Source organism: Vulpes lagopus, chromosome 8 (assembly GCF_018345385.1).
Source record: "Vulpes lagopus strain Blue_001 chromosome 8, ASM1834538v1, whole genome shotgun sequence".
Classification (NCBI taxonomy): Eukaryota; Metazoa; Chordata; class Mammalia; order Carnivora; family Canidae; genus Vulpes; species Vulpes lagopus.
This window is the reverse complement of record NC_054831.1, coordinates 50631893-50654768: the sequence shown is the minus strand read 5'-3', so window position 1 is coordinate 50654768 and position 22876 is coordinate 50631893. Positions and strand designations below refer to the sequence as shown.

At 39.7% G+C, this 22876-nt stretch overlaps 1 protein-coding gene and 1 non-coding gene across 2 annotated transcripts in view; one reads left to right on the top strand and one right to left on the bottom strand.

The window, feature by feature from the left end:
* FOXO1 (forkhead box O1) overlaps window positions 1-22876 on the top strand; it is a 102278-nt gene that overhangs the window by 51209 nt on the left and 28193 nt on the right. The gene's annotated exons all lie outside the window — the stretch shown is intronic.
* Window positions 15497-15599, bottom strand: LOC121498289. The gene has a single exon (XR_005989686.1). It is a non-coding gene; the product is annotated as a U6 spliceosomal RNA (small nuclear RNA).

Sequence of the window (22876 nt, the reverse complement as noted above, 5' to 3'; positions counted from 1 at the left end):
GCCCAATCTTTTGCTGTAACAAACTTCAAAGTTTTAAAAGTTAAATCATATTTCTTTTGAATGAACAATGAAGAACAGCACTATCCAGTATTATTTGGTTTTTAGTAAATTATGAAATATGTACCAGTTTTTAAATTCTGGAAACAAACAATTCAGGTTTCTATGGCATTTAACAAATGTGATTATTCATAGCAAAATTTGCATTCCTGAAGCAATTTAAGAGGAAAGAATTTCTGTCAAAAAAAACAAAAACAAAAACAAAGAGGATCCAGTTGGATTTTAGGAGGACTTAAACGTATAGCTAGTTAACTCTGTAATGTTAAATACACTTTTGGTTTCTGTCTGGGGAAGAAAATAACATTTTAACTCAGGGGTTTATGGCATATTCTTCCACATAGAACTGTATTTAGGGATGACAGTAATATTTACAAATATGTGAACAAATACAGAACTGTCTGGTTTATTTTTATTTTTTTTTAATTTTTATTTATTTATGATAGTCACACACACAGAGAGAGAGAGAGAGAGAGGCAGAGACACAGGCAGAGGGAGACGCAGGCTCCACGCACTGGGAGCCCGACGTGGGATTCCATCCCGGGTCTCCAGGATCGCGCTCTGGGCCAAAGGCAGGTGCCAAACCGCTGCGCCACCCAGGGATCCCCAGAACTGTCTGGTTTAGAGCCATATTGCCTCTTACGACATTTTGAAAGAAAGCTTCCCACAGGAAAGGGCTTGTGATTATTAAGTAACATCACCTTTCAGCCATCTGCAGCATAGGTTATGTGTCTCCCCTTTCCTTGATGCTGGTGGCTTGGTGGTGTTGTCTAATACCAGACTGACACCGGGCTGAAAGCATCTGAATCCATTCTAATGTAAGTATGTAGAACACGTAGGAAGGTGAACATATGAAGAGAACCACATAGAGAAAATACGTATTCCAAAACTTAGGAGAATTAAAGAAAATTACCTGACATCAAGGTAATTATGAGATCATTGGGGATTACATGTGGTCATATGTGCACATTAACTAGCATGTGCATACATGCACATATATACATAATACCACTATTCAGATTTTCCACAAGATGGGCTTGTGGGAACAAGTAACATGCAACTCTTAGATACTTAAAGTGTTAATATAAGTGCTTCTTGGGTGGCAATTCTTTTTTTTTTTTTTTTTTTTGTAATCAAAGTGGAAACAATTCAGGTTAATTCTGTCACATTCAACCTAAATCAAACATTAAAAAAAAAAAATCTTTAGCCCTGCATGGCACAAAAGTGTTTGGGGTATGTGTTGGTGGTAACACAAGCAACAGCTCTCCTAAGTAGGCCTTCACTTTCCCAACACACACATTAACCTGTGCTCTCATTCCCTCCGTAAAACCACTTACTGGCTGAATGTGGTAAGTGACTGCTTGAACTACCCTCTAGTGCACTATGTTAGTTGTCTTTCTCTTGGAACTTGGTTGTGCTTTTTCAGACGTGTTTGTGCAGTTGTGCTTGTTTTCCCAATTAAAGTTAATTGTTAATCTATTAAATATGAATGAAATCATGTTTTTAGAAATATTTAGTCAAAGATTTTGGGAAGACTTAAGTTACTGATAAATTAGGTGTGATCAGACACTATAAAAGATGAGGGGGAAAGCATGAAGAATTCTGTAGTTGGATTACTATGCCGTGGGCAGATTCCCTCTCCACTTTCAACAAATAAAAATGTAAATATTGGTGACAGTGCATTGTAGATCAGTAAGAGACTAGAAATCCAGCCAGAGGACCTTACCTCAAAGGAAAGATTTTTTTTTTACTTTATGTCAAGCACATTTACATGCATATTTTTCCTGTGTATCGTTTAAAAGTTTTTTTTTGTACTAGCCTCTTTCTCTTTTTGTTTGTTTGTTTGTTTTTGTTTTTAAATTAATTGACCAACTAGGGTTTTGATCTGGTTTGGATTGGCAAACATGTAAGAACATCAACTACTGGCATGCCTGGGTGGCTCAGTTGATTGAACATCTGACTCTTGATTTTGGTTTTGGCTCAGGTCATGATCTTAGGGTCATGAGATTGAGCCCCCTGGAGACCACTCAGTGGGGAGTCTACTCTAGGTTCTCCCCTTACTCTGCCCTCTCACCTCTTTCTATCTCAAATAAATAAATAAATCTTAAAAGAACATCAAAGTACCAAAAAGCCACATCTAACTTACTTTATTTGTGATATCAGGGCTTGTTTTTCCTTATCAGTGTGTGTGTGTGTGTGTGTGTGTGTTAAGATCTTATTTATTTATTCATGAGAGACACATAAAAGCAGAGACATAGGCAGAGGTAGAAGCCCAATGCGGGACTCGATCTCAGATCCGAGGATCACACCCTGAGCCGAAGGCAGATACTCAACCACTGAATCACGCAGGTGCCCCCTCCCTTATCACCGTGTATTCAAATGGTGGATTTATCTTTTAAGTGTGTGCCGAGGGAAATGAAATGCAAATAGAAGGCATAGGCATAGTAAGCTGAAAGAGACTTGAAAGAGTATTGCCAGTGCTTCGATAAAAATGACCAAAGACATGACCCTAAAGGTGGTGTTACTGTTGAATGACTAAAAGAGTGAATGGAGGAGTTGAGTGTGTTTTGTGTGTTGTGTTCACATTCATCCCTTACTCATCCCATACAAAATTGCCTCTAGATTGGGACTTTGAACTAGTGCCAATTTTATGGTAGTGTGAGTAACTTGCAGAAAAACTGTACTTATCAAGCCAATAAGCTTAGTCGTGTGGTTTTGTTTGTTTTCTGTATTGCGTTTGTGACCATCTTTACATGTGTCAGCTAAAAAGGATGTGTTGTTAATCTCTGGCACAAGTCCTGGAAAAGCCTTAAAATTGTCAGTTAGGGGCCAAAGATGGTCTGTTAGGGGCTTTGTAAATCATGCCTGCTAGATAGAATGCATTGCATGGGGATGAAATTAAAATAAATCCTTTTTAAAAAGTTTTCAAATGATTTATTTATTTATTTTAAAGTAAGCTCCAGGCCCAGTGTAGAGCTTGAACTCACAACCCCAAGGTCAAGTCTTAAGTTCTATTAACTGAGGCAGCCAGATGCCCCTCTAAATGATTTTGTCTAGAAAAACATGGGCATTAAAGAAACCTGTAGTGCCAATTGAAGATAAAATAGTCTTTTATATTGCTTCTGTGAATTTCATGCTCTTTTACCTTAAACAGGTACATTGATTTTGTATCTTCCCATGTTCTTATTGAACCCCAAGGGATCTGTATTACTGAATTTTAAGTTTTGAACTTAAAAAAATTTTTCTTTTGAACTTAAAATTTTTTTCTTGCCCTTAAAAATGAGACTGGGGAGAAAAAGAAGGTTTTTAAAAAATTATTAAAGATTTTATTTATTCAAGAAAGAGAGGCAGAGACATAGGCAGAGGGAGAAGTCTCGGCTCCATGCAGGAAGCCTCGATCCCAGGACTCCCAAGAACTGCCCTGAGCCAAAGGGAGACGCTCAACCGCTGAGCCACCAGGCATCCCAAAGAAGTTTTTTTTCATATTTTCTTTGAGAGCTTCTTAAAAATCTTACATACCTATTTCTTTTAAAAATTTCTCAATTGTACAACAGGCCTAAATTTTTGCAGATGACTAGTTTAAATGCTAGAGAATAGATCCACTGTCCTTTGATTGTTTGCTTTCCACGTCCTTCACTCAGATTCACCTTCAGAGAGTTAAGGAGAGGAAGGTATAGGTTTGTTACTAAACCTGTAGCTTGTTGGTTATTAAATCTGTAGCTAGTCTAAAAAAAAAATTTAATTTGTTCCTATGATGATGGAACTGAAAATAAATGAAAAAGAAAACCAAAGTCTTTTGCGAAAGTTTACATGAATTTTTCTTTCTTTTTTTTAAGTTTTTTTTTTTAATTTTTATTTATTTATGATTGTCACAGAGAGAGAGGGGGGGGTGGCAGAGACATAGGCAGAGGGAGAAGCAGGCTCCATGCACCGGGAGCCCGACGTGGGATTCGATCCCGGGTCTCCAGGATCGCGCCCTGGGCCAAAGGCAGGCGCTAAACTGCTGCGCCACCCAGGGATCCCCTACATGAATTTTTCTGTTTATGATTTCAACCAATACTTCTTGGGTCTAAAACTATATATAGTAATTAGTTATATATAATTCAATATTTAATATATTTTATATTTACAATATTAATATAACCAATGCTTCTTGAGTCTGAAAGTTTTATATATATATAACATACATGTATTATAATTTATATATAATACAATGTATTTACTATAACCTATATTTATAATATTAACACAATATAACTATATAATAATTAATATGTAATATAATAAAGAAGTTTTATATTATATAAATAATTTCATTAACAACATATATACTCCCTAGAGTTCGAATTACCTTTTTGTTTTGTTTTTAAAAATTTCATTTTTAAGTAATCTCTGCACCCCATGTAAGGCTTGAATTAATAACTCTGAGATCAGGAGTTACATGTTTACATGCTCTACCCATTGACCGAACTTACAAATCTTAACGTTTTTTTTTTTTTTAAAAGATTTTATTTATTCATGAGAGACACACACACACACACACACAGAGAGGGAGAGGCAGAGACACAGGCAGAGGGAGAAACAGGCTCCATGCAAGGAGCTCGACGTGGGATTCGATCCCGGGTCCCCAGGATCACACTCTGGGCTGCAGGCGGCGCTAAACCACTGCGCCACCGGGGCTGCCCAAGGTTTGTTTTGTTTTGTTTTGTTTGTTTGTATTACACAACAGGTCTGAACTTAGGATCTTCAGTGATATATCCATTTCAAAGTATTTATGAAGTCAAGATTTTTTTAAAGATTTTATTATTTATTTGAGAGCGTAAGAGGAGTGTGGGCAGGGGCAGAGGTAGAAGCGGAGCAGGGATCCATCCCTGGATCATGACTTGGGTTGAAGGCAGACGCTTAACCATCTGAGCCACTCAGGTACCCCTCAAGTCAAGATGTTAATGATAAAACTGCTTGTACAAAGATATCCTTATCTTTTTCAAAAGAACAGCATAGCAAGAGTAGCATTTTGTAATATCTTGTAAAACATGTGCCAAAAAGTGCCAATCTGATCCAAAAAAAACCATTGTAACCACTTAGATTTTTAATAAGAATTCTGAAATGGGATTACATTGAAGTATCCGTGTTTAATGTGTTGGGCAGTTCAGAAGATTCATTTGTTCAGATTTGCTTGGAGACTTAATGAGAACAAATTTGACTTTAAATTTTTATTTATAATTTTAAAAATGTGATTATTAAAGAAAATTTGAAAAGTGGGAGAGTCTGCTGTAGTTTCTTTAATGAAACATCTGAATGTTTTAGCAATGCTTCCGTTTTCTGTGCATTATTTTTTAAAAATCACTACTTAATGCTATGTATAAAACTTGCCAACTTGTTTTTGATTAATAGAGTAAGCTCATTCAGGGAATAGTGTAAAATATCATTGGCAGCATAACTGAAAGTGGCTCCAGCAGATAAAAATTAACTTCAAGTCAAAAGCTATAAATTTCTCTTTTCAAATTATCTATTGTCATCACTTAGAGAAAAGAAGCATGCCTCATCCATAGGAATTCTTAATATCTCGGAAGGGCTGGGCTATCTATCTATCTATCTATCTATCTATCTATTTATTTATTTATAAAATATTTTATTTATGGGAGACACAGAATGAGGCAGAGCGAGAAGCAGGCTCCACTCAGGGACTCAATCCCGGGTCTCTAGGATCACGTGCTGGGCCAAAGGCGGTACCAAATCGCTGAGCCACCCAGGCTGCCCACTCAAGGTTGGGCTTTAACAAACCAATTTATCATTCGCCATTTGGTAAAAGTCATAGTCTGGTGATGGGGGGCAGTGGGGAAGAGATGAATGCAGAGCGGGCAAACAGAGGGGGATTGAGTTAAAATCCGTGCCTCTGGGATAATTTATACACTGACTGGGCATGGCTCAGGGTTTTTTTTGTTTGTTTGTTTTTGTTTTTTTCTTTTTCTCTTTCTTTCTTTCTTTCTTTCTTTCTTTCTTTCTTTCTTTCTTTCTTTCTTTCTTTCTTTCTAAAGGCTCATGTTTTTAGACATTTCTGTGCAGGCATTGATCTTGGATTTTTCTGTCTTTTCAGCTTTTATCTGTAGTGGAGTTCTTGAGGAAGAACTGATTGGTTGTTGATTGGTTGTTAATCATCTGGTATTTGTATGATTAGGAAATCTAAAATATTGGATCTGTTAGATCTGATTTGGTCAGAAATTTGAATGCAGTTTTGTGGATTGCCTTTTAATCATCGTTTGGTGATACGCAAATTGAGCTAGAGTCTTGAATATGAAAAGTACCTTAGGAGTAAATTAGACCGTTTGGAAGCTCTGTTAACTCTTTTGGAGTACTAGGTTGCTATTTAGTCTACCCAAACAATAATTTACTAAGTTTAGCATACCCAGACAGTAATTTGCAAAGTGATACCTTGAAGATGCTAGAAAGAGTTAATGAAGCTTCTGAAGTACCTTGTGTTTTCTTGGAGAACCTGTTTCAGCATTTATAGTGGTTGTACTTGAGAAAAGGGTCTTTAAATTGAATGCCTATTACAGGGATTTTTTGCAAAATTTGTGCTCTGATCTTTTGGTTTTTATCCCACTTGTACCCTATCCCCAGCCCTTTTTTAAAGACTCCTTTTTCGGGATCCCTGGGTGGCGCAGCGGTTTGGCGCCTGCCTTTGGCCCAGGGCGTGATCCTGGAGACCCAGGATCGAATCCCACGTCAGGCTCCCGGTGAATGGAGCCTGCTTCTCCCTCTGCCTGTGTCTCTGCCTCTCTCTCTCTGTGTGACTATCATAAATAAATTTAAAAAAAATTAAAAAAAAGAAAAAAAAATAAAGACTCCTTTTTCTTACTCTGAGTAGGGGTTCCCCACAGTTCAGTCCTGTACCTCAGGCTGTTTTGTGTTGGTTTCTCTTTTCACTGGGTTCAGCCAGGTGAGAACAAACGTGATTTCTGGAGACCCATTTAGTTCTTGCTGTCTTGTTCACCTCCCATACCCCCCATATCTACCTCTCCACATCTTTCTCCTGAGCTTTAGTCTAATTTTCAACCAGCAGGTGATCAAATGGTGCTCAATTCACCTTCTTCCCTAAAACAGGTTTCCAAAATACAATGTTGCATTCTATTTTGAATAGCACTCTTCATTATTTTTTCAAGAGTCTCATTCTGGAGCTGTGGAAAACAACTCCTCCCATCAACTCCAGCCTCTTCTGTCAAGTGTCAGGACCAGACACCCTTGGGGTTTTGCCTCTGTCCTTCCCTGTGGTCCACACCACCTCCTACCTGAACCTTTCCACTGGGCTTGCTGCCTCCAGTCTCATTCTTCCTCACTCTACCCTAGACAGGCTTCCACAACAGGTTCCTTGACATACACTATAATTACATCATTTATCCCAAACACTTGCAGACACTCTATACTGACATTCCAGGCCCTTCACCATCTGAAAGGCCCATCTTTCCAGCTTCATTTCCTATAGACTCCTCTGCCAGCCCACCTTCCATGCTGTGAGACCCTCTCCTCCCTCCTCTAGTTGTTTTACTCATTCTCCACCTCCCCCAGCAGAGCCTGCCCTCTTCCTGTCCACACTGATCCATCGGGAGCTATTCAGTGGAAGAAGTCACGCTCGAAAAGGTACATTCTGCATAATCCCATTTGTATGAATTTCAGTAAACAAGCAAAACTAGTGTACGTGGGGACACTTTGGGTGGCTCAGTGGTTGAGCTTCTGCCTTTAGCTCAGGTCGTGATCCCAGAGTCCTGGGATCAAGTCCCACATTGGGCTGCCTGCAGGGATCCTGCTTCTCCCTCTGTGTATTTGCCTCTGTGTGTCTCTCATGAATAAATAAATAAAATCTTTAGAAAAAATCTTAAAAACTAGCATATGTGGTAGAAGTTGGTATAGTGGTTACCCGTGGGGAAGGAGCTGCTGACTGGGTGGGAATAAGAAAACCTCCTACTGGGGTTCCAGAAATGATTCAACGGGTGGTGGTTGAATGGGGGAAAACATACAAAAATTCATATAGCCTTACACAGCAGACATCCACCCTTGGCTTGATATAAATTAAACTTCAGTAAAACATAGACTAAAACAGTGCCCACTTTCTGAGGCTAGATAGGCTTAAATTCGATAATGTGTTTAAAATGCCAAGCACATGGGGAAAAATCCTCATGCTGCAAGTTGGACAATTGTCTTCTTCTGAATTGTGGAGCAGATTTTCCCCAACAAGACTAATTTTGCAAATACTTTGACCTTGGAGACTTTTTTTTTTTTTTTTGTATTTTTCACTTGAATCTTTTATTGCCATGTTTATTGCTAGTTGGTATCATTGATTTAATGTGGATACCTGCTTTTATTTTTTAGTGTACACTTGATAGTAAAAATAGTGGCAAATGTGTGTTGTGGAAAGCTTGTAATAATTTTTAATCCCCCCCCCCCCCCGCATTGTACATATCAAAAGAAGAATTTTGAGTTTATTTTAAAAGTATTTTACACACGCTTAATTAACTTTGGACTTATTTCCCTGAGTATTCTCGTTACTAGGGAAGCATCCATAAATGAGATTTAGAGGAAGGCATATTACCTTTCAGTCTAGGGAAGGCTTCCTTAGCGGGCTGTTAAAATGGACTTAAATGATTTTTAAATAATAAATGCCTGGCAAGATTGTGGTTAGCAAACTTTAATGTGTGTATGAATAACCTAGGGATCTTTTACAAATGTAAGTTCTGGGTCCCTAGGCCTGGGGTGAAGCCTGAGCTCCTGCATTTGTAATGGGCTTTCAAGTGCCACTGTGTGTCCCTGAGCCACACTTTGAGTAGCACAGAATTAATGACATTATGGAGGGCAAAGCAAGAACAACTTAACTCATAAAAACCACTCCACCAATTTTGGTGGGTATCAACTGTGAGCCATATTTGTATGAATGTTCCTGAAAGAATCCATTCAAGAAAGCACTTAGTCTTTTCTTTTAAATGTTTAGTGTTATGTGATTTATTTTTTCATGCTAGTGGGTCAGACTAGTTTATTTCATTAATTTGTTTTTGTTCCCTCTTGAAAGTAATATTGTATCAGTCAGAATGGTCATGAATTCAGTCAGAATTTTTAAGGGAAGAACTTAAAAAATAACTTGGAATCATTTGTGACTGCCCCTCCTTAAAAAATAAAGTAAAATATAAAACCAGAAAAACTAAACTAAATACCACTGGCAAGACACAGTCCTTCCCCATTTGTCACCATATTCTGTGAACAATACTTGACAAAATAACCACCAGTGTGCGGTGTGCCATTTAAAGAGCCAAATTGACTACTTCATGTTCTCCTACTTACTGCGGGTAGATTTCCATTCCCCTTCTCTGAACTGGGACCTCTGTTGTTCCTCTTGCTTGTCATATTCTTGACTCAAGAGAAGATGATTTTATACCCTGTCAGACTTTAACATCTGTCAGACTATGATTTGAAACTGAGGAAAATCCAAGTTACAAATTGGAAATGAGATCCAACCCTTTGATGTTGAGAAAGCAGTGCTGTCAGAAGACTTGTCCCCAGAGCAGTGCCCGCCAGCCCACTATTAGCCTGCTTGCTGTTAAAGGCTAACAGGAAGAACAGCCACAGCTCTGCCTGCTGCCTCCTGGGCACATTCCTTTCTGTTTGGGACTGAAGTACCAGCCGCACACATTATTAAATAATTTAATGAAGATTTTGTAGCACACCTCTAATACCTTTGAAAAGGCCCTTTCAGCACAAGGAGGGTGTGTGGGCAGAGGGGATGGGAGGAGGAGGAGGAGGAGAGAGAGGAGCTTTCACACTGTTGAACAGGGTCCTCCGTGATCCTCAGGATACATGTGAGTGCTCCAAGGCTGGCTGTTCCTTTTCAGCTCTGAATTGGCAGAAGGGACTAATGCAAACTCAAGGTTCTTTCTAGGGCAGGACGCATTACCTAGGGGAAAATGCAGAGTTTTTGGCTTCAGCGTTGATGCAGTGTTGCCATTTACATTCTGACACAGGAGACCTTGTTTAAGCTATGGTTAAAGTCCTCCAGAGGGTAGGCTGTGGTTTACAGACCCTGATAACTTAGAGGGGTGCAGCTCACACTGATAGAAGTGGGCTCCAGTGGTCTCTGTCAGAATCGTACATAATTGAATTATGCAGATGGTTCCAATAATAATGATGATTCACCTCCCTACTACCTTCTTACTGAGGAGATCTCTGTCTTAGAGACTAAGAGAACACACAGAAAGACTGGGTGGCCATGAACTTGTCTCATCAAACTCTCTGAGATTTTATCTGTAATTTAAAAAGTATACTGGTCCTAAATACTTTGCAGGATTATTGTTGGGATTGATTGAGATAATATAGATGGAAGACTGTGGACCTTCAAGTAAGTATTAATCACATACACATTCATAAATAATGGCCTTCCAGGGTTTTGCTTTGCATAAATAGTACTTTTCACGTAATCAGTACTAAATTGGCAGAAATAAGGCAGTCCATTCCTGCTTACACTGTGCTGGGGGAAGTATGGAGTACTTTGGGATGCTGTGGTGTCTTTAGACAGAATGAAGGTGACAATGAGGGAAGACAGGGAAGGATTAGTGATGAGATGACATTGGGGACAGTGAAGAGAATGGTTATGCATACTGCAGACTTTCTTTTCTGAATATCATAGTGCTTAGATGATTACCTAGAAATCAAGAATTATGTGATGTTTAAAAAGTGGGTATGACTTACATGTGTTGCTGGCTTGGAATGTAAACTGGCTGAGAACAGAGTCTACCAGTGATGTGTGTATTTAGCACCAGGCAAATTGGGATTGGTTGGCTCCATTGGAGAAGGGGGGTCCTGACACTAACAGTGATAATCCTGCCCTTGAACCTCACAGGGCCAGCAGCTAAGCTGCTAGGAACTCAAAGTACGTGATCTTACTGGAACCTTAGGTGACTATTGTCCTCATTTTACAGTGGAGGAAACAAAGGTTAAGTAATTTGCTTAAGATCATATAACTAAAAAAAAAAAAAAAAAAAAAGATCATATAACTAGTAACTGGCAGGCATTTGAGTAAAGATCTCTAAAGAAAGCCACATTGTGGGGGTGCCTGGATGGCTCGGTGTAATGACTGTCTTTGACTTGGGTCGTGATCCTGGGGTCCTGGGGTGGAGTCCTGCATTGGGCTCCATGTGGGGAGCCTGCTTCTCCCTCCACCTGTGTTTCTGCCTCTCTTTCTGTGTCTCTCCTGAATAAATAAAATCTTTAAAGAAAAGAAAAGAAAAGAAAGCCACATTGCTTCCTAAGGCTAGGGCTTAAAAATTTTATTCCTCAAACATGGAGTGCCCACAAAGATTTTTAGTCTTCAGAAGGCTTAAATTTTCACTGAGGCACGGGAGACCATGGACAGAAATGGTAATACTACTACTAGTTTTGTGCCTGGATTAGAACAATCTAGCTCCATTGTCTTGGCCCCAGGCTTTCCGGTGGGCTGTCAGAATGAAAGCTTCAGGACTCCTGGAAAACAACACAGTGCCCATTTGAGAGCAAATGGGCGTTAATTTCCTTTTCATGTAAGGAAAGATGAGCTTTCATGCAAATGAACAATGGGTCCATTTGGCCACTCAAGAGGACTTAAATCAGATTCCATAACTATCAACCTTTACTGTCCCTTTGTTGTATGACAAAACACAGAGACTGTGTTATTCTCCCTGAGCCCAGAACAAATTCTGTTGTATTAAATAATCACAATGCTTTTATACTTAATTGGACTTAAACTTGTTCCCCCACCCCAAATTATGTTGATGTTTCTACAGTGCCTGTCAGTCACCAGGAGAAAGACTCATGTCACCATTTGGTGGCTAGCAGACCAAGTTGTGAAATAAACATACCTTGAAATGTGACTTTCATATCTCATGTTTTTTTGGCCTTGCTACTGAAAGTATGGTCTATGGGTTGGGTTGATGGCATCAGCATCACTGGGGAGCTTGTTAGAATCTCAGGCTTGATTCCAGGCATACTGAATCATAATCTGCATTTTGACAAGATTTTAGGTAATTCCTATGCATGTTCAAGTATGAGAAGCACTGGTTTTTATGGTACTTAACCCCCTCCAAGTTAATGGTTAAGGTTATTGAACAGAAGCTTTTTTATTCTCTATAAAGCTCATTTTAAGGATAAAATCTCATAGTTTAGAACCAGGCCCTTAAAAAAAAAAAAAAAAAAGAAAGAAAGAAAAGAAAAGAACCAGGCCCTAAAGAATAGAAATGTCATTTGGTTGTTTAGCATCAAGGGGCATCTTGCCATTTCTAGCAAAGTCTGACTTATTTATTAAGCCTTTTATTCCATCTCAGTTTTTCTATACTGTCTTTGTACTCTGTAATGCAAAGCTAGTAGGGTGTTTGGGGAGAGGAGTTAATCTTGGCCTCAAGTATACAAATCTCAACCACATTACAAACATAGTACCTCATGTGGATCCCACTGAAGATAGAAACCCATTAACCAGTTGTTATGATCCAGATGGCTCCTTCTGCAGTTGCACACCTATATTCCTGCCTCCATCTTGTGCTCTTCCTTAGAGGGGAATGTGAGGTATATAAAAAGGTGCTCTAACTCTTCATTTATTATCTATGCATCCTGACCTCAGCAGGTGACCTGGGCCTGACTCCTGTCATTTACTGGCTTTGTGACCATGGCCTCAGTTTTCTCACCTCCAAAATGAGAGTGTTAGATCCCTACACCCTGGAGAGCCTCACCAATCCATTTTTACCTTCTCCAGCCAAGCTCTTCATGACCTGTTGCTACTTCTGCCTATGCTTCTGACATCACTTCTTTCTTCCCTTTTCTTCCTTCTCTACCCCTGCTGCCCTCCCTTCTGCTATAGGCTTCACATTCCCTCACAGACATCCTTAAATTCCAGAATAGTATAGAAGTGATCAGTGTGTGGTTTTATGCACTATCAAGGAGGAGGGAGATTGCATGTTCAAGAACTCAAGAGTTGAACTTGGGATTTTATTTGAATTTATATTAAGTCACCACTTGATGATTGCATAGTTCTCTTGGAAGTGCTTCTGCGTGAAATAATTGACCTTTCCCCCTCCTATTTTTAGGGAGGAGGGCTATGTTTTTCAAATTCAGAGAAAGTAGGAATTCTTGGATCATTTTAGTATTAACTGTGGATTGTTGTCAAGCCAGCTCTGTCTCTAAGGGGACCTCATTAGGTAGTGCTCCATAATGGTGACAGGGCAGCTTAAAATGTCTAAGTAAATGTAAATGATCTCAGAGCCAGTAGTTGAGTTTCACTTGAGGAGCAAAGGAGGATGTCAGAAAGATCTAAAAGCCTGAATTTTTGTTATATTGCGGTAGATTTTACTGGAAGCTAGAGGATTCTGTATATAACAAATTTGGAGAAAAAATAGCAAATAACAAATAAAACAAACCCCTAATTTTCCCCTTTTCTTCTTTTCTTTACTTGTGGTATAAATAGAATGAGCTCATAGGTTGGAATATTCAGTAGTTTGTATTACTTATTATCAGAGTTCAAATTTGAACTTGGAATATTTAAGAGAGATGAAGGGGCACAAGAAAGAGGAAGAAAGAGAATCTTAAGCAAGCTCCATGCCCAGCACAGAGCCTGATGTGGGACTAGATCCAAAGACCCTGGGATCATGACCTGAGCCAAAATCAAAAGTTGGATGCTTAACCGATTGAGCTACCCAGGTGCGCCAAACTTAAAATATTTTAAAAGCTCACTATACAGTGGTAAAGCTTTTCTTTACAACATGTGTAATTATCCTGCTAAGCTTTTTAAACATTACATAAGGAGAAAACAGTAACATCTTGGAATGATTGTAAACTGCCACTTAAGGCCCTGGAAGTGAACTGTTTCTAATTACTGTATTATATGTGTGATTCGAGATTCTATACTCCTCCTCCTTGAATCTTAGATTTTAAATAGTCTTAATCAAAATACTTGCTTCTATTTTTGAAGCATAGTTGATACTTTAGCAGTGTTCAGTTTTATATACATAATTATTGTGTAGGCTGTGAAATTATTGCTTATTAGATTGGAAATATTGTAAGCTATGTACCTTTTAATTATGTTTAATAACGTGAGACCCAGAAATGCCCCCTATATACTTCTTTAATATTTCATAGCAGGACAGTAGGGGTGCACCATCACTGTAAAGTCATAAAAAGGACTGGGGGAAAAAAGGGACTGGAAAATGGGAATTGGGGTTATTGGAACTGGAAAATGAGAGAGAGTAACTGGTAGATTCTTGTGATGAAAACTCTGGTTTCCTGATTCCACTGAGCCCTGCACAAGGACACGTAATGGTTAAGACAGAGTGGTAGTCCTTTACGAGCTCACATCCAAGGCACAGCTCACCTGATGTTCCTGTTCTAGTCCTTGAATTGGAGCTATGCAGAAAATGTTCCTGATGTAGAAATCCAGGCATCCGTCCATCAGCCTTTCTTCTGCCTTGCTAGCATTGCTGTTCAAAAAGCGAATGTTCTTTGTTCTGGATCTTTGAAATATGGCTTGATCTGTTGCTTTTCAAAATTTGAGGTAACTCCCCGAAAGCTACTGTAGGCCTGATTCACTAAGCAAATTGCAGGCAGGAAGCAACTTTCTCTGTCTCCCAAGTTTTGGTAAGTTTTTTTTCCCATGGAGGACCAGGTACGCAGGTTCTCAAATTAATTTGTGTAGTGTTGAATCATCTGAATGCTGTTGGAGGAGGAGGTGAGAGTAGCATGAGGTTTAAATGAGATGGGTAGTGCACATTATGGTGACCCCAGGTTGGAAGAGTAAGACACATGTAGTATTTATTGTTGGCTGAGATGTCAGCCTGTGAGCGTTTAGCAAGTCTAATGATTTATTTCATTTAATCTACTTGCAAAAGTTTAACTTCTTTATTGACCTATAGCAACCAAGAATTGAGTCATCCTTGCTATAGTTTTTAAGTTATGTGTGTTCCCCAGGAGATGATATACAACCAGCAGCTCGTGGGGATGGTATGAAGAATGAGAGATCGAGTAATACCAGCCGTACCACGGTGGTAGGCAGTCTCATGGGTTTTTTGTTTTGTTTTCGTGTTGTGAGCCTTGTGTGTGTGTGGTGGTTTTTTTTTTTTTTTTAATTTGACCATTTATGTGCAGCCTTGTTTTTTGTTTTTAATAGTTTAAAAAGTTCATATAGTTATGAACTTTTATGTGCAGTTTTAGAACCATGAAAATAAGCTGTGATGAATAAAAATCATAATAGAGGCTGCCACTTTCGGAGGAAGGGGAATTGGCAGAATGCTGGATCAACTGGGAAAGAACACAAGGAAATTCTCAGGGGTGATAGAAGTGTACTCTTCTTGATTAGGCTAGTGGTTCCACAGGGTATGCAATTGCCAGATTCAACTGTCTCTTAAGATCTGTGCATTTAATTTACTATAAATTGTACCTTCTCCCAAATAAGAAACACTTCACGAATTTATGTGTCATCCTTGCACAAGGGCTATGCTAATCTTCTCTGTATCATTCCAATATTGGTACATGTGCTGCTGAAGCAAGCATGGGAGCCTCTCCTACTATCTGAAATTTTAAATTTTTTCCCCCAAAGAAGACTTAAATAATAAAATGATTGGAAATATGATGTAGCCACACTTCAGAATATCTGTAATGACTTTGACTTACAGTAAAATATCCATTGGAACCTCTTATCAAAAGTAGTATTTCAAAAAGTCATTGAATGAAAAAGCCTTCATTATTAGATGTTTCATTCTGAGATACACCAGGGCAGGGTTCAATGTTTTTGTAGAAAAGTCCAGTTTCTTTTGGAGCTCTCAAAGAGAGATAAAAAGTAACACATCTAGGATGAAAAGTGCTTTAAATTTAGTATCAGATATGAATTCCCACATCAGTGACCATGTCAAGAATATGCAGAGACTTTTCTTACCTCATCTCCTTATTATCCATGGAGTCACTGTGTACTAAATATCTAATACATAGGCCTGGGGGGCTAGAGACCCACCAGTAAACAACAGTAAAATTTGTACCCATGTGGAGTTTACAGTACTAGCAGGAGAGCTAGATAATGATTAGATAAGTATAATGTGAAGTATGTTATGATGACGAGTGCTTTGGAAAAAATTAATAAAGTGAGGCATGTGGGTGGCTCAGTTGGTTAAGTGTCTGACTCTTGATTTCATCTCAGATCTTGATTTCAGAATTGTGAGTTCAAGCCCCAGGTGGGCATGGCCTACTAAAAAAAAAGTTAAACAATGAGAGTGGAATTGGGGGGGAGGAGAACCCAGGATTTGAGGGTAGCTTTTTTGAGGTACATTTATGCAAACATCTGAAATGGAGAGGTCTTCATTTGAATCTTTCAAATTTTGCACCATATACATACATTTTATCATGACAAATAAATACACATTAAAAAAATTCATTTATTAGAGAGAGAGCAAGAGAGCAGTGCAGAAGGGCAGGGAGGGGGAGAGAATCTTCAGCCGACTCCACATTGAGTGCAGTGCCTGATGCGGGGTTTGATCCCATGACCCTGAGATCGTGACCTAAACCGAAACCAAGAGTCAGTTGCTTAACTGGCTGCACTAGTCAGGTGCCTCATCACAAATAAAAGAACATACTGTATCTCTCCCGATTACCATATGTCATTCTGTTAGGATTCTGTGTCCTAATAAAGTCTTTGAGCCCAAAGTTGAGAAGAGTCACTGCTTTGTACTAATTTCAGTTGTTTAGATTTTTGTATTGAAAGTTTCAGTGAAATGGAGTAGTTTTGCTATCAGTTGCTGAAAAACAACACATTCTGAAACTTAGCAGTTTAAAATAACACAGACTCATTATTTCAGTTTTTGTGGGGTCAGAAATCCAGGGTCTAGCTAAGGTGAGTGCCTGGAGGGGAGGAGATGACACAGGGCTTGACTATCAGGAGGAGATCCTTTGGGCCTCATAGATGCTGTCCAGTGTGGACAGTGGTGTCTCTTAGTAGTGACTCTGTATCTCTTCAGGTTGGCCTTGAGAGCTACATTTATTCCTGCTCCCTAAGGAGGGAAATGAAACTATTTCCTGACTTTTTCATCCAGTTTTCCAATCAAATGTTGCATACTTCACAAGGAAATAAGGGTTGGCAAAAAGAATAGTGGTAAATTTACAAAGTGACTGGCCTTTAATGGTTTTACACTCTCTCTCTTCATAGGCCCATTGGGGGTTTCCTCTGTCAGCTTCCACTCTAATTTCTTTCCTTTCCAGCACCTGGTTGGCCTGCTGGGAAAAGAAAGGCACTGGGCTTCCTGTTCTGGGCCTTGGATGCCTTGCACACTAATTTACTAGTTATTCCCTCTGCTCCTGGCAGTCTCAGGAACTTCAGTTGCTCAGAATTGCCCAGTTTGACTGAAGCTCCTAGCCAGTGATGGTTTTTTCCTTTTGTGGGGCTTGCCTTCTTCAGGAGTTGCTATCTAGACCATGCCTGGACCTAGTTATGTGCTACGTGTGTCTGGAAGGTAGGAGCCACCAGGAAACATCTTATATCACTGCCATCTTTCAGTAGCAAGGTACCATCTTCCCCTCTTCCCAATTGTGCGCTCCTTCTTGGATTTCTCAGGGCTCGCCCTTCCTCCTTACTGGTTGGCAGAAGGGCCTCTTTATTTCTTACTTTGTTTACAGAGCAGAAATGTTGAACTTCTGGTGAACTTCTTGTCCTTTCTGCTTGAGACTGCTAGTCTTCTTGGCCTCCACTCATCCTACAGCCATCAGTCATGTTACATACCTCCAGAGGTGTTGCAAGAACCTATGCATCATGTGGTTTGCAATACCTACTACTACTACCACCTTAAAAATCAGAAAGTAATGAAAGGAAGAGAATCATGGACATTAGGTAGAAGAGGATTTTGTTGGCCACTATATAAAGTGAAATGTTAAATGAAAAATTGTCATGTGCTTGGTGAAACGTTTAGTTAAATTAAGTCCACCCCCTTCCCGGAGCAATTTGATTTTCTTGAAAAAGGCTGCACAGAAGGTGTCAGTACAGGTCCTCGGTATGTTGCTTAAACTGGGATGGCATTTCAGTGTATCTCCACTTCCTCGTTGCATTTCTACTCCCAGCAAGTCTGAGCCATCGTAGCACATTCTGGACTTTGAGACTTTAGCTGGATGACCTATGCTGTGGAGATGGAAAGCTAACTTTTATCTCTTGCATTTTCTGGGTTTGTGCTGTGTTTGGTTCATCTTTAGAGGTCACTCGTTCTGGATTTGAGTGGACACATTTCAGCTCTTATTGGGCTACCACTGGGAATAGTTCCTATCTATCCTGTAGGGTATTCTTAGGTCCCTTCTTCTGTTTCCTCAGATTGGGTGGGATTACTAAAGTGAGGTCCTGCTTTTTTAGATTCACAGACTTTTACAAGAGTTGAAGTGTCTTTGGAGGCCATCCATTTCCTCGAGGGAAACTGAGGCTATGCTCAAGGTTGCCAGGCTGGTTAGTGACACCAGGCGGAGCAGGATTTCTTAGCTACCGGCTCAGTAGGCTGTCCTTCCTGTGGTGCTTCTTCCCAACTGTGTGCCTTGAAAGCAAGGTATAGGCATTCTCTGTTTTCATTCTGCAGCCTCAACAGATGAACACTTCTCTAAAACCTGAGTCAAACTCTAGAAGGAGTGAGCCTTTGGATAATGGGCATTTTGGAAAGAAAGCTATTTTAGGAACAGTAACTGCCAGGAGTCATTATGTAAGAAGGGACCCAAGAGTCTCAGTAAGGAGAGGATTTCCCTGTTTGTGGCATTTAAGTCATGGTGTAAATTCCTCTCATGGTGTTCTGTTTGCATCATTTGGCTTAGATGTTGTTAGATGTTACTAGCCTAATCCAATTCCTTGTTTTGCGGAAAATAGGTTTTTTGTTTATCTAAGTGGGTTTCTTTTTGTCAGTGTGCTGGAATAGTCATTCTTGGACCAAAATGATGGGTTTTGAATCACTCTGTTGTGTTTTCAGGCATGCCTTAGGGGTTGTAAGATGATACTGGTTACTGGGAGGAGTTGGATAAGGGCCACAAACACTCCGGGAGAGATAGAGAAGTTGCCATAGGACAAAATTGCAGACTTCTGCTAAAACTTCTTGATTGCAAATTATGGCAAGAGAGTAAGACTTTTTGTAGCTCTTCAGATTCCTAGTACTTAGGTCTTCATGTTGCCATTTCCAAGCACCCCTCAAACACCTGCTGCTTTGGGCCTTGTGCAGTCATGCTCTAGTGACCAGCCCCGGAAGTCTGACAACTCTTCCTGTATGGCCTCCTGCCAGTTCCAAACAGCTGAGCTCCCAGCACATGGGAACAATGGGGCCCCAAAGACTCTCCTGCTATTGACATTCAGAAGCACATTTCCCCTTCTGAACTTCCAGACAGTTACTGGGGTGGCTTTGAAATGTGTTCTGAAACGAATAAACTCAAAGGATTCTGTTAAGCTATTCTGCTTTATTTAGGAGGCAGCAGCATTCATTATTTGACTTATGTTAGTGGTTAATTAACCAAACCAGAACATGTTTCCTTTTTACAAATTGAATGCTGAAAGAGTAACAAAGACCAAATATTTTACAACACAGATCCTTGAATTTGCTGTGAAATAACTATATTGTATTTTGCAGCAACTTCCGGTTTGAGTGACAATTAAATACTAGTTCTATTATTAGCAAGTTTCGAATTTTAGTAAATTGAAATGGAAATGAAAGTTGTCTCTAAAAATAATGCTGACTGTGTTTATGTGAGTTTTTCTTTTTCTTTCTCTTTTTTTCCTTTTGAAAATTCCATGTCATTAGTGAGGAAAGGCCTTGATTGGGGAGAAAATGTGAATTTCATACCAATCTCTGAGAATTGGTGGATTGGATTGTTTATGAGAATAGTTGGAAGTGTATAAGGTTTCTTTTAATGTTGAACACTCTTGCAGTCATTGCTCGATGATCTACCTGGACTGTTCTGTAGACAGTGTGCATCAGTGGCACTTCTAAGTCACCATCTTCTTGTTGACTCTGTTTATGTTGAGTGTGAGGGACCTACCCTGTTTTCTACCAAGGAAGCTTCCATAGCTGCTCGTTCTGAAATCTCTAGAGACAATTTGGTTGAAGACTGCCCTGCTGAGGCTGGTACCTTCTACCAGTAGTGGTTGAGGAGATTAGATGGACAAAGGGGAAATCATACTGTTTCCCAGTCCTTTTTTAGTGGGGATCTTCTTAGAGTGACTTTTTGGCTTAGAGTAAATCCTTCCCTTACCCCCAGTCTTACACACTCATTCAAATAAAAGAATGAAGATATATTCCGAAGCCTAATGTTTTTTTTTTTTTTTTTTGGTAGGGACTTTGGGATTCTGGGAACATTTGTTTGGCGATTGTGGAGGGTTTAACACCTTCATTTTCTTCCTTTTCTTTCCTTTTTCCTTTTTCCTTTCCTTCACCCTCATTTTCATTAGCTAACTCAGTGGAAACTGAAAGGTTGGCAGGGAATTTAGTTTCACTTGTGACATCACTTGCCTTATTCAGATTCAGGTGAATCGGGCGTGGTAATGAAAGTAGAGCTCTGTTTTCCAGATTCACCTGACCTTGCGAGAAACAAAGTTCAAGAAATTATAGCCAGAGCCTGTCCTAGGAATATACTGATCAGTTGGAGAGGAAATGTGGGAGGTTAGCCTACCTTAATCTTCCTTTCTCAGTTTCTTTAGGGTTAAATTAATCTTTATTTAAATGTGGAATTCTTTCTGCCTGAACCCTTAACTTTCTATTAATTGAATTTAATCTGTGAGATTACAGGCTTTCTGTGTACCATAGGAGAGATATGGGCATATGGAGCCATAAATGCAGTATTCTGTCTGTATTCTGCTTTATGTAATTTGAAGGTAGTTTGGAAAGCACTGTTATATCCTGAAACAGTTTGTGCATTGGTTCTTTTTTTATGGAAGACCCCGTGGTCTACACAGAGGCAGAGGCCAATTTCTATTACTAAACCCCTAGCCATTTTCAAAGGCAGGGAAAGGATACTGTGCATGCCTAAGACAACGATTTATTTATTTATTTACTAAAAGATTTTATTTATTATTCATGAGAGACAGAGAGAGGGGGCAGAGACACAGGCTGAGAGAAAAACAGGCTCCCTGTAAGGAGCCCGACGTGGGACTTGATCCCAGGACCCCCAGATCATGCCCTGAGCCAAAGGCATACTCTCAACTGCTGAGCCACCTGGGGCGTCCCAAGACAGCACTTTAAATTGGATGGGTTTCATAATTAATGTCTTCTTAAGTGAAGACTTCTTTCTAATTGGCCTTTCTAGACCATTTGGTAGAAATTGCAAAGGAACAGTGTAACAATGGCACATGTCAGTGGACAAGAGCAGATGTGAAAGTGCCAGCTCCTTTGTTTAAAGGTGGCTGTTTTCTAGTGAGCTGTGCGGTAGGTGTTGAGTGACAGCCTTTGGGAGCATCCTAGTCATCATTATGGTTGGTACCAGTTTCTCCCTCAGTTCTTGGGTTCGTCTTTTAACAAAAATGACTTTTTATTTGACCAAGGTACCCAACCCTGGAGAGAAGATGCAACTTGGATAAATCTTTATTTTTATTTATTTTTTGGATTTGAAGGGGAAGATAAAAAACTATTCCTGTCAGTAACTGGCTTCTCTGAATTTGACCATCCAGTACTGTGGTCTGCTCTCTCCTTTTCTTCTGTGCTTTGAGCTTTTCCCAGGCAAAGGAGGTTAGGCAGGTACATGTACCTTTGGGAAGGAGATGGTGGGAAAATATGGGATAATGAGCCCTTCTGACTTAGGATTCAGCAGTTTAGCACTGTTGCAGTAGGTGGAGTTATTCTTGGAGCCCCCATTTGAGGATTGCTGTGCAGAAACCCATCTGTGCCACTGGTTGCCAACATTTCTGGTACAAATATTGTCATTTGCTCTTGAGGCAATCTGCTATTTCAGTCCTAGATGCAGTTTTGTAATATGCTGGGCAAAATAGTAGAGAAAAAATATCTTAAGTGGTGGTATAATCTTCAGTTTAAAAACACTTCAGCAATGTTTCCAGTAGAGGATTGTTCAACGTGTCTCCTTTCCTCATTCCCTTGGCTGTAAACATAATCCAAATTTCATTTTTTTCTCACTTGCCCGAGCCATGATTTCCTTGTGCTGCTCCCACCCAAAGGAAAGATGGAAGGGATAGATGAAAGTCTTAAGTGATAGGGCTTTAAATCACACTCTGGGAAGGTTTGATATGCTATGTTCCTTCTGTTGGTAAGAACCTAACTTGCTCAGAAGTTACTTGATAGAAAACGGCCCAGCATGACACTATATGGCCTTTTTCTTTGTGCACCCTTCCTCGTTCCAGGTGGTAAGAAGCACGTCTGTCCTGTGGGCCACTGAGAGGGAAGACTCATTTGTTGTTTGTGCAGAGTAGGAGCTCCCTGAAGGTTCTGGGACATTTCCAGAAACTTTGGGGTAGCTGTACTACCCTCTGATTGGGCTTTGTCAGTCAGCTTTTCCTAGAGCCAGGAAAGCATGTTCTCTAGGAAGTACTATATTTTTTTTCTCTGTCTTTTCCCCAGCTCGATGCACAATAAGAAATCCACTTTATAGTGTGACTCAGTGTACATGTGCACACACGACACAGGAGTTTTACAAAACAGTACTCTACTTGCTCTTTTGTGTGAGATACGCTCAATTTTATTAATTTTACAAAATACTAGCCTCAGTCCTCAAAATTGATTTCACTCCTTTATGGATTGCGATCTAGAGTTTTTGGCCTGAGGGCTTTCCCACACTTAACTCTTTTAAGACCTTCAGTCACCGCAACAGTGGTGGAGTTAGG